Raw genomic sequence first — 12,232 nt, forward strand, 5'->3', positions numbered from 1 at the left:
CATTGCACTCCAGTCTGGCGACAGAACAAGACTCTATCTTAAAAAAAATGCTTAGTGTGGGTCTGAAGCTCTGGAGAATTTGGCCCCAACCTGTTCCCATAGTTCCATGTCATCTTCCTGCCTCACTCAGCCTCTGGGTATAGCACACTGGCCTTCCTCTAGTATGCAAATGCTCCAAGTTCTTGAACATGCTATTCTGCCAGAAATGCTTTTCCTCCATTTCTTTTCTAGTTGATTTTTTCCTACTCACCCTTTAGCACTTAGTTTACAAATTCTTTCCTCAGGGAAGTCTTTCTGACCAGCATACCAGCTTAAGTCAGAACCTCTGGTATATGCGTCTCCATAGTGTTTATCACAAGGCAACCACACACATAACCAGGTGTTTCATAGCTGTCTCCCTGAATGGAATGGAAGCTCCTCTAATGTCTCTCAGGTTAACAGCAATATTCCAAAGATTAGCACAATGTCTTGTCCAACAAGGTGGACATCAATGAGTACTTATGGAAAGTGTTGTTGAACATTTAGTTTATCTGCAGGTCCACGATGTGCTTTGGAACTTAGAAATTGAGAAGCCAGATTAACCCTTCTCAAGCAGCATGACTTAGCAATGTTAGCACTTTCTTCCTAGATCCCTAGGGAGAGATTCTGTGATCAGCTACCTGGGTGACTCTTTCTTCCTTTCTAAGTCTCAGTTTCTTCATCTGTAAATTAAGAATAATAATATAAGGTTGGTTATTTTCTTATGTGGCACATATTTATGAAATACCTATTCTGTGCCAGATAGCGTGATAAAGACCAGAAATAGCATAAATACTACATAAATATGCCCTCTGCTTTCATGAGCACTGTTTTTATTCACTGTTGTAGCCCTTATCCTAGCACAATGCCTGGTATGCAACAGTTATTAAATATGTGTCTGTTGAATTAATTAATATAGTTCTTTCGCAAATGAGATGAAAGTGCCAATGAGTAAAAATAGAGAAGAATAATAGCTGATACCCAGGGAGGATCCACTGGGGGTGGTAGTCAGGATGCTGCGCCCAGTACACGTGGGTGGTTTCACATATTCTTCATTCAGTGATGTAGATACACTTATTATTATCCCCACTTTACTGAGAGGGAAATACAGTAGTAGCACAAACGGCTGAATTTACCTGGTCAAGTTCGCATAGCTAATAAATGCTGTGTGAGCACTAAACTGATGGAACCCTTAAATAGTATCAAACACTAGCTGAGAATCCAGAGTCCTAGGGAAAAAGGAAATGTGGAGAGAAATCCAACGCTTAGAGAAAGTGAAGTAGCGACATTAGAAAAGCAACAGGGAAATATCTTTCCATATTTTCATTCAGCTGCTTGGTTATCTATGAGCACCTTATATACCTTTTTCGCTCTTCTGTTTTTATGTTTGATGTATTTAACAATACACTTAACTATGCCAGGCTGTATAGTTTTATTTAATACTACATTATATGTCATCAGTTGAAGCACTGGATCATAAGAATGCCATATAACTCTATGTATCTTGATAAGAAAATGCACTTAAAACCAAATTGTAGTCTGCCGATTATTGCTTATATTGATTTCAAAGTAGCCCAATGAAATAACATAATAAAAGATAGACAAAGAAACAAGCCATATGTCAGATGTATTAACCACAAGGAAGCCAGACAGAAACTAGTATCTGAGATCAAAAGACCATGTGTATGACAAAGCAAAGCAAATAACTCCCCTAGGAGACCAACAGCTGCACTCACCAGCACACCTCAGTAACCACATCCAACAGTGGGGCACACATGAGCAAAATACTCAAGGGGCTTTTGAAAGCTGTGTTTTTCTTTCTGACTTCTCAATTAATTACTTGTGTGACTGTTATTGACCATAACACCCAATTTTATATTCAAAGCCGGAGGTCATCCTAATCTATTGCTGAATACATTACCTTACTTGGGAGAGCCTGATGATATTCACATGCAAAATTATTCAAGAACAATTTATTAGGAAAGCAGTTCTTAAAGTGTTTGGACTCATATACTAGTCATACTCAACATTATTGAGGACCCCAAAGGGTTTTGTTTATGTGAGTTATATCTATTGAAACTTTCTGTATTTAAAATGGAAAAAATAAATATCTATTTATTAATTAATTCTAAAATTACAGTAATAAACCCATTGTATATTGACATAAATAACATACCTTTATGAAAAATAATTATATTTCCAAAAAATGTTAATAAGAAGAATTGCATTGTTTTATATTTCTGCAAATCTCTTTAATATCTGGCTTAATAGAAGAATGTTGGATTCTGCTATATATTTCAGCATTCAACCTGCTGCAAAATGACATTTTGGTTGAAGTATATTAAGAAAAGGTAGCTTCACATAGATATGGCTGAAAAAGGAAGGAACATAGTTGTGGATATTCTTCTGTGATACTACACCAAGATTCAACAAGTTGTTTTTTTAAAAGACAGAATGTGGACTCTCTGAAACTAGACCAATAAACTTTTTGTGTTCTCTTAACTTAAAATCCATTGGTCTGTCTTGAACTTTGAATAGGGTTTTTATCCATGCATAATTTTGTAACCCCATGCATTGTTATTTGGACAATATTGATTCACTGAGTTATACAGATGTTCCAAATATTGACACATTTTATCATATGATATGTTTAAAATTGCATTAGTTAACATTTCCAATTTCATAATAAAATCTCTAAGTATTAAGAAGCCATCAATCTCAGGTAGTGGATATAAGTTTTCTGAAACTTTAATTTCATTTGAAAGCTCAAATTCATGTCAGGATTATTAGGTAAATCATGCTGGCTTTGCAAACACCCTTAAAAGATAATCAGGATCCCCAGGGGTATGTGGATGATAATTTGACGACTGCTGTGTTAGAAAATTTTCAATATTAAGGGATATTGTTCCTTTTAGACAAGCCCATGTGATACAGGTTAAAACCAAGGAAGGCTACATTGAACCAGAAATTATCCTGTTCAGACACCATTCTGTAAGACAGGCTGCTGTATGCCTGATCTATCCAATCCCAGCCTGGCACTCAGGTAGTAACTCTCACCATGGATAGGGCTAAACCAGATTCAAATGCTTTTCCTTCATGTGGCTACACTGTGATCTTTAACAAAACGGCCAAAAAGGCTGATTAAGAAGAAATGAATTTATACTATAGAATCAAACATATAGATTCCATGTATGCTATAAAATAAAAATATTATGTGCAGGAAGATAAACTAATATTTTAAAATAACTTCAATGCAAATATAAACACAGCAAACTCTACCTCTCTGTGGCTCTTCTGTTAACTCCCAATCCTTTCATACCAGGAATTGACGTCTAGAAATGTTCTGTGGTAGTAGATCCTCTGGCCCTAAAAGACAGGTAATTGTAAATAGGTTTGTATGTGCACATATGTAATTTATCAAAAGTCATATTTACAATTTATTTACTTTATCAACTCCATTTTTGTTGCTCTAGCTATTTCTCCCACGCTATAGTGTAAGTTAATGCAAATGTAGAAACCTGGGAAACACTTTCCCAATGTGAATGGATTCACTAAATACTTGTTTCAAGTCCCTCATTCTCATTTATTAAACAAGAAATAGAAATAGCAAATGAATGTAGATGGGGGCCAAAATTAACCCTCATTATCATTTTTAATGCAATACCTGCTCTGCTCTTATATAACACATTGTAAGGTTTTTCTCACTTTTTAAGCCAATATTCAAGATTGATGAATAAACAGACTTATTCTAATAATAGTTCATTCACTGGTATCAAAAGCTCATAAACATTCCTAATTTTGGGACCTATAATCCCATTCTGAGAAAATATCCTAAGGAAATAGAAATTTTGGCAAAAATGAGAGAGTATAATTGCAGAATGCATAAGTCAACTATGGTACATCTGTGCTGGGGAATGTTATTAGGTCACTAAAATGAATTAGAAAGTTTTATAGTATAAGAAATTATTTGTAATAAGTATTTTTAAAAGTAGAATATATATTTACTTACATATGTACATACACTGTAATCTCAATTAGGTAAAAATACATATATACCAACACAAACATTTTTTAAAAATAATACATTTTAGGTTTTTAAAGTTCAAAATTAGAAAATAATTTGCATGATAATAAAATGGATTGGTTAAAGTGTGGGGAAAGGACACTCATAAGTAAGAGTTAAGTTGATATTTGTTTTCTTTAGAGCAATTTGGCAGTATGTACCAAAAGTCTTTAAAATATAAATTTTATTCATCCAGTAGTTCGAATTCTAGGACTTTTAAAGGATATCTTTAGAGCTATTTTCAGAAATTGCACTATTCACACAATGGGATAATATACTGGCACTAAAAATGATGAGGTTTATTTGTTTGTTTCTTTGTTTTTTTGCTTATAAAACTGGTGAACATTTTTTCAGCTTTTTTAAGGTATAATAATCAAAACTACACATTAAAGATGTACAACTTGATTTTTGATATACACATACACTGTAAAATAATCATCACAATCAAGCTAATTAACATATATATCACCCCACATAGTTACCGTTCTTATTTTCTTTTTCCTCTTTTTTGGTGTGATGAGAATATTTAAGACCTATCTGCTTAAAAAATGTAAAGTATACAATATGGTAGTCTTATAATCACCACATTGTGGTGGTCTATAAGAATTTATTCATCTTGTGTAACTGAAACTTTGTATCTTTTGACTGACATCTCCCAATTTCCCCCTCCCCATTCCCTAGCAAACACCATTCCACTCTCTGCTTCTGTAAATTTGGCTATTTTAGATTCCACATATAAGTGAAATCAGGCAGTATTTGTTGCTTTATCTGGTTTATTTCATGTAGCATAATGTCCTCCAGGTTTATCCATATTGTCACAGATGGCAGGATAGCCTTCCTTGTTAAGAGCGAATAACATTCCATTGTGGTGTATATATGTGTGTGTGTGTGTGTGTGTGTGTGTGTGTGTTTTCTTTATTGATTCATTGGTTGATGAATATTTAGGTTGTTTACCTGTCTTGATTATTGTCAAAAATGTAGCAATAAATAAAAATGATGTTTTTAAAAGTATATTCATTGATTTGGAAATGTATTCAAGGTACACTATTGAGTGGGGGAAAAAGCATACTAACATACAGTGTGAATGGTATTATCCTATTTTTGTAAATAAATGGGTAAATAGTTGCACACATATACAGTCATGTATCACTTAACTATGGGAATACAGTCTAATACAGTGTCACAAGGCAATTTCATCATTGTGTGAACATTATGAAGTATATTGACACAAGCCTACAAGGTATAGCCTATTATACATCTAGGCTACATGGTATAGCCTGTTGCTCCTAGGCTACAAAGTTGTAGAATATGTTACTATACTGAGCACTGTAGGGAATTGTAACACAATGGTAAATATTTGTGTATATAGACATATCTAAATATAGAAAAGGTACAGTTAAAATATAGTATAAAAGAGTTAAAAAATGATACACATGTGTAAGGTGCTAACCATGAAAAGAGCTTTAAGGACTGGAAATTACTATGGGTGAATCAGTAAGTGGTAATTGGATGTGAGGCCTAAGATATACTATACACTACTGTAGACTTTATAAACACTATACACTTAGGCTGCACTAAATTCATAAATAGATATTTTTATTTGTTCAATAAGAAATTAAACAGCTTTTTGTAGACCTTTATAAATTTAATTTTTTAATTAAAATTTTAATTTAAAAAAAATTAAAGTTGAGGTTTTTAATTTGGATCTTTTGTAATAAATTGGCTTAAAACACACATTGTACGCCTATACAAAAATATATTCTTTCTTTATATTCTTATTCTATAAGAATTTTATCTATTTTATTTATTTCGTTTAACTTTTTAATTTTCCTGTTAAGAAATAATACACAAACACACACATCCTAGGCCTACACAAGGTCAGTATCATCAATATCACTGTCTTCCACCTCTACATCTTATCCCACCGGAAGGTCATTAGGGGCAGTAACACTCGTGAAACTGTCATCTCCTATGATAACAATGCCTTCTTCTGGAATACCTCTTCAAAGAGCTGCCTGAGGCTGTTTTACAGTTAATTCTTTTTATACATATGTAGAAGTACACTCTAAAATAATGATTAAAAGTATAGTATGGGGCTGGGCATGGTGGGAAATGCCTGCAATCCCAGCACTTTCGGAGGCCAAGGTGGGGAGATCACTTGAGGTCAAGAGTTTGAGACTGGCCTGGCCAACATGGTGAAACCTTGTCTCTAATAAACATACAAAACTTAGGCAGGTATGGTGGCATATGCCTCTAATCCCAGATATTCAGGAGGCTGCGGGAGGAGAATCGCTTGAACCTTGGAGCCAGAGGTTGTAGTGGGCTGAGATTTCACCACTGCACTCCAGCCTGGGAGACAGAGTGAGACTCTGTCTCAAAAAGTTAAAAAAAATTTTTTTAACTATAGTATGGTAAGTATATAAACCAGTAACATGGTTGTTTATTATCATTGTCTAGCATTATATACTGTATATAATTACATGTGCTATACTTTTATACAACTGGAAGCACAGTAGTTTTCTTTACATCACCATCAGCACAGACACATGAGCAATACATTGTGCTACATTAGGATGGCTACAACATTTTTGTACAACATGAATTTTTCCACTCCATTTTAATCTTATGGGACCACCATTGTATATGTGGTCCATTACTGGCTGAAATATTGTTATGCATTGCATGACTCTGTATAGAAAAAAAAAATTCATCCCTGAGAGGTCTGAGAAAAGAAAAGAAAAGAAAAAAATTAGTAAAGATACCATGATATAGCATGTGATATTAGAGGGTGATGGTCTTATGGGGGAATGTATCAGTCAGGGTTCTCCAGGAAACAATTAATAGGATATATATATACATATATATATATTGTGTGTGTGTGTGTGTGTGTGTGTGTGTGTGTGTGTGTGTGTATACACACACTATAGGACTGCGGGGCCTGGCAAGTCTAAAACTCAAAGGATAGGTCAGTAGGCTAGAACCATAGGCAGGCTTTGTATAATACTGTCTTGAGGAGGAATTTCTTCTTCTGTGGGAACCTTCAGTTTTTGCTTATAAGACCTTCAACTGCTAGGATAAGGCTGATCCACATTATAGAGAGTAATCTTCTTTACTTAAAGTCAGCTGGTTGTGGATGTTAATCGCATTGCTAAAATATCTTCACAGTAATCCTAAGTTAGGTTTTATTAAATCACTTTAGGAAATATATAGCCTGGCCAGTTTACACATAAATTAATCATTACAGGAGACTTTTCCTTTGGTTTTGCACTCTTTACATTTCTAATTTTTCCTTAATGAAGCTACATTGTGTAGTAAACGCCTAAGAGTAACTATGCATGTGCATAGTAAAATGTCAAACAAAATACACCAAAAAGCAAATAATAAATTATCACCGATGATGATTCAGGACTTATTTTCTTCATGCTATTTACCAAACTTTTGTAAATGCCCAAGATTTTTTTTCCTTAATGCTTTTTCTTATATAGCTGTAGGGGAAGTTAAGAAAACACTCCTTCATTTAAGCAAGAAAACAACTTCCATATTTGAAGATACCTGAAAATCTCTATCAAATTCTTTTAGTCTATGGTCACATTCAACATTCCATTTCCAATGCCCTTTCTAGCTATAATAACCGAAGTTAAACTGCCCCTCTGTTACTATTTCTCATTTCCATTATTCAAGTCAAGACTCTTGGTTGAAAATCATAGGATAATTTCTAACTAATTTAAGCAAAATGAGGCTTATTGAACATATGAAAAAGTTTCAGAATCTCAAAGAATCAGAGAATTGGACTTAAAATGCTAAGCAGCTAGAAATACAGAAATAATGCCCATCTTCTACCTGTGGGGAAAAGTATTAGTGAAAACAGCCCTGCTACCACCACTCACTGCTCAGCACTGATCATATCTGAGATTGAGTGCCAGAAACTCCAGCACCACAACCCCAGAAGAACCAGAACCACCCCCTTCCACCACAACTACCAGAAAATCTATCTCTCTGTGGCCACCTCCTAACACTGGTCTCTTTCTCATCAGTCTTTGGTAGGGGTGCATCCAACTGAGGAAATCTAGGTCATGTGTTTGTACCTTAAGTAGCAAAAGATTCTGATGCAGTTTTCGCAGCATACTTTAATGAGACAAGACTCTAAAGATGGAAAACTACAGAACATAAGAGAACATTTTCACAAGCTGTTGAGCAGACACAAGTAACTATTGTACCCATTGACACATGAATACTCAGACTGGTGCAGGGAGTCTCGTACATAGTACAGTATTCTCCTTGTTTGCCATCCTTACCTTTCACACCTTGAAGGGTAGAAATCAGAAAGTATCTGAGTCCAGGATGTGTTCCATTACATCTCCTCTGTGTCAAAATTCCAGAATAGAGCAAATATCCATGGGCATATCAAGGTTTATTTTCTGGGATACCCCAATGAATTTGCTTCTTTTCTGGAAATGGCCCTCTATTATGTGGTCCTAAATGTTTCCTGCTGTTTTTCTATTTTCATATTAGCAAGAATAAAATAAAGAAAGAGGGAGAACGTTTTGAATCCAAAAACCTGTTTTTGGATTGGAAAACATATGGTTCAGGCAGACATTGCTTTGGTGTTATGGAAACTCATTTTTCCCCACCAAGTGTATCTGAGTAGCTAGCAATTATTCTGCTTTGAAGTGTATCAGGTTGTCTACACAAGGTGCCCAGTCTTAATGTTTTTAGACATGTTTTATATCAACTTCACATGCTAAACTGAATGGCAAAAACTGCTGCCCGCACTCAGAACAGGCAAAACGTCGTCTTTCAGCAAAAACAATGAGTTCAATTAGATAAGACCCTGTCTCTACAAAAAATGCCAAAAAATTAGCCAGGCATGGTAGTGCAGACCTGTAGTCCCAGCTACTTTGGAGGCTGAGCTGAGAGGATTGCTTGAGCCCCAGGAGCTTGAGGCTGCAGTGAGCCGTGATTGTGTCACTGCAGCCCAGCCTGAGCAACATAGTGAGACCCTGTCTTTGAAAAAAAAAAAAAAGAAAGAAAGAAAGAAAGAAAAGAAAAGAAAAAAAGAAATTACATGCTCCGTGTCCAGCACAACCAGCCTCATAGATGCCAAAACTGCTTAGGTAATGCTCTTAAGCATTATGATTCTATTCTTAGATGTTAAGTTATTCGCAAATGTGTCTTTGAAGGGATAGCCGCTTTTATTCCCTATGGAAATGTCCAGAGGGCTGCAATGCATTCAAGGTATGAAGCAATTTTCTGACACCTCAGTGACAAAGTAAAACTGGCTGTTCCTAAAAAAGACAAATGGACACGTCCTCTGTGAAATATTTTTGGCAAAAGCAGAAAAGATTAAGTTGATCTACCAGCACTAAAGAGTTCTGTTGCATTTGTCTACCTATTTTGGCAAAGAAAAATAACACATTGCTACAGAATCTAAGATACTTCATGTCCTACCCTGCATCTTGCACAAAGAACCTATTATCCATTATAAACAATCCCTTGATGCCCTCTGTCATCTAATCTCCAGCCCACAAGTAGAAATGATCCTGAGGCTTTAATTGCTTTTCCTAGGTCATCACCACTGTCATCCAGTTCTCTTTGTGGAGCAGAATAAAAAAGGCATGTAACGTAATCAGCTGTCAGAGCATTCAGCTTTTCCTTGTAAGACAATCCTGCCTGTCAAATGAAGAGAAAGTATTATAGCAGAAAAATATGCATGCCTGAATTCAAGTAGACGCTAAGGATTCTTTCATTAGAAAGATAGCAATAAAAAATTGGAGAATCAGTTCAAGAGAGAAGATATTAATATATCCTAATTAGCAATGTTCCTTCCTAGATGAGTCTGGACATTGTGCTATCATCTGTGAAGCTCTTTTTCATTGGGTTAAGTATAAATTGATGCAAGAGACACCCAGGAAGCAATCTTCCTAGATGATGATGCAAAAGATGGCCTTTTCAGTCAGCATCAATGGTGGATCATGCTGAAAATACCCATAAAGCCAGGAAAGACGGTGACAGAAGAAGGAAATAAAAGAGTAGTTCCCAAGGTGCAGCCTTAGGAAAGGTAGAAATCTGGCAGGCTTCTCAGGAAGGTGTGTGGGGAACCCCAGAAAGATATATTGCTTTTGTAGAGACAGGGACAGTGTTTAAATCTGGAAATAGCCAGAACCCCCTGGCTACTCCTCAACCCTGGGATTAGACTTGCTCATTCTCTGCCTAAGTCCCACGGTATCACGTTTATGACCAATGCAGCAGTCCCTGGTGGGTCTGGCCTCTCTAGAAATATTCTTCTCTTTCTCTGGGTCAGTGAAGTCCAAATTTCCACAGTCCTTCTCCTGCAGGTCCTCATGCTTTCTGAGGGCAGCCACCATGATATCCATTAGCTAGAAGAGCCATCCCTGGCCAAGGTCTGGCAAAATACAGAAGGTCATGGGTGTAACTTACATGTCATCAGATTCATGCACAAAAGTAAAACAAATAAGGATTGAAAAACAGAGCTCCCAGGGATGTTTTCCAAAATGGAATTTAAAAGGGTGAGGTATAGCCAGGGAACCCTGAAGGAAAGGAGCCACCTGACAAGGTGTTTAACAGTGTGTTGTAGCAGCCAGTCAACCTGGGTTCCAATCCTAGCCATTCTATCTAGTACCCATCAGAACTTAAACTCGGAGAGCTTCAATTTTTCACATTTCCAAAATAGGGGTGATCTTTGCTTCATGTAATTTACTGTAGAAAACAAATGCACAGCATTTTTGCACAATATTGGTACTTAATAAATGTTAGTTTTGAAAAAGAAAGTTAATCAAGGGCAAATTATTGGAAGAAAAACTCAGGAAGTGAGTTAGAGGAGTTTATATCAATAATAACAAAGGCAGCCAGGTATACTGCCTTAGTATTCAAATATAATGTCCTTTTAGCTCTGTAATGGTCATAAATCCTGCTGAGATTTATGTTTTTTTCTTCTGTTTGTCTTTGTTTTTTTAATCCCATTTTCAGTCCATAAATCTGGAGTGCTTTTAAAGACCGGTATGGACTGGTTGTCTAGGCTTATCATCAAAATTCCTTTTTCATACTTCCAGCCAATGGATACTTACTGAGCACCTACTATGTGCTGGATGCTATGATAGGTAATGAGACCTCAACACCCAGAACGGTTCCTTCTTTCCTGTAATTTATAGTCCAATGAGTGAAAGAGGCACAGAGCCTCCTAAGGGAAGATAATGAAAGGAAAGTATAATTTTGCACCTTGAAGGTCCAGATACCTTATAAAATACTTCATCTCCACGTCACTGACAATAAATGTTTTTGGAAGAAGAAAGGAAGAAAGGGAGAGAGGGCAGGAAGTGTGCTATCAGAAAATAAATGTGAATTTGCTAAGCCTCTGCCCCATTCCTCATCAACAGTTGACAGCAATTCAAGTAGAGCTCCCCTCCCCCATGGGCTATCACAGGATTAGTACAGCATCTACAGGAGGTGGGGAGCTTATTGACTAGACTTGTTAATGATGACCTTTCTAAAAACTTTTCCAGAACCTGAGTTTTTTTAATCCTTTGGCACAATAATATTTTATTAGTCTTCCTACATAATGACCTACGGAAATGAGCCAGCCATGGAAAAGTGACTCCATTTACTTAGCTCCACGCTACAGATGGCTCAGTGAACACTATGAGCTAATGGAAAACTAACACAGGCTGGTCCAGGTCAACATCTGTTTCCTTTGTAACCGGGGCCTGTAAGACACAGGTGTATTTCATGGGCCCTTATGTAGAATGCCATCTGCTCAACAGATGTTCTTCATTTCCTTTGAATATAAAGACAGGTACCAGGAATTGGAGATGTGAGTGAATGTATTATGGACATTAACTTAGCTTCGTTTAGGTCTACCTGGTTGGGGGCTCTCCAATACCAGTTACATCATAAACAGGTGAATCTCTAAGGCAGCACCTCAAGTTTACTCACAGCTTCTCTATGAGGAAAATAGGAATCACAAGTGCTTTCTTCTATTGTTTTGTGTGTGGATTTGCTTTACATGTCCTCTCATAATTCCTCCACATCAGATCTCTCTGAAGCAATCGTTGCACCATGTAGTCAAAGCAGACAGGCTAGGCACTTACAATCCCAACTCTTCACACCCCTACCCTGGATATGAGGAGAGTGGGG

General features: G+C 36.4%; 1 long non-coding RNA gene across 1 annotated transcript in view; it reads right to left on the reverse strand.

The window, feature by feature from the left end:
- Window positions 1-12,232, reverse strand: part of LOC116550128 — a 36,729-nt gene continuing 24,497 nt past the window's right edge. Inside the window, exons 2-4 of the long non-coding RNA XR_004268240.1 lie at window positions 3,298-3,384; window positions 1,155-1,247; window positions 1-701 (exon numbers count right to left, since the gene is read on the reverse strand). This is a non-coding gene — a long non-coding RNA (uncharacterized LOC116550128). The remainder of the gene's footprint in view (window positions 702-1,154; window positions 1,248-3,297; window positions 3,385-12,232) is intronic.

This window comes from Sapajus apella, unplaced genomic scaffold, assembly GCF_009761245.1.
Source record: "Sapajus apella isolate SASKATOON/1434 unplaced genomic scaffold, GSC_monkey_1.0 scaffold1, whole genome shotgun sequence".
Lineage (NCBI taxonomy): Eukaryota > Metazoa > Chordata > Mammalia > Primates > Cebidae > Sapajus > Sapajus apella.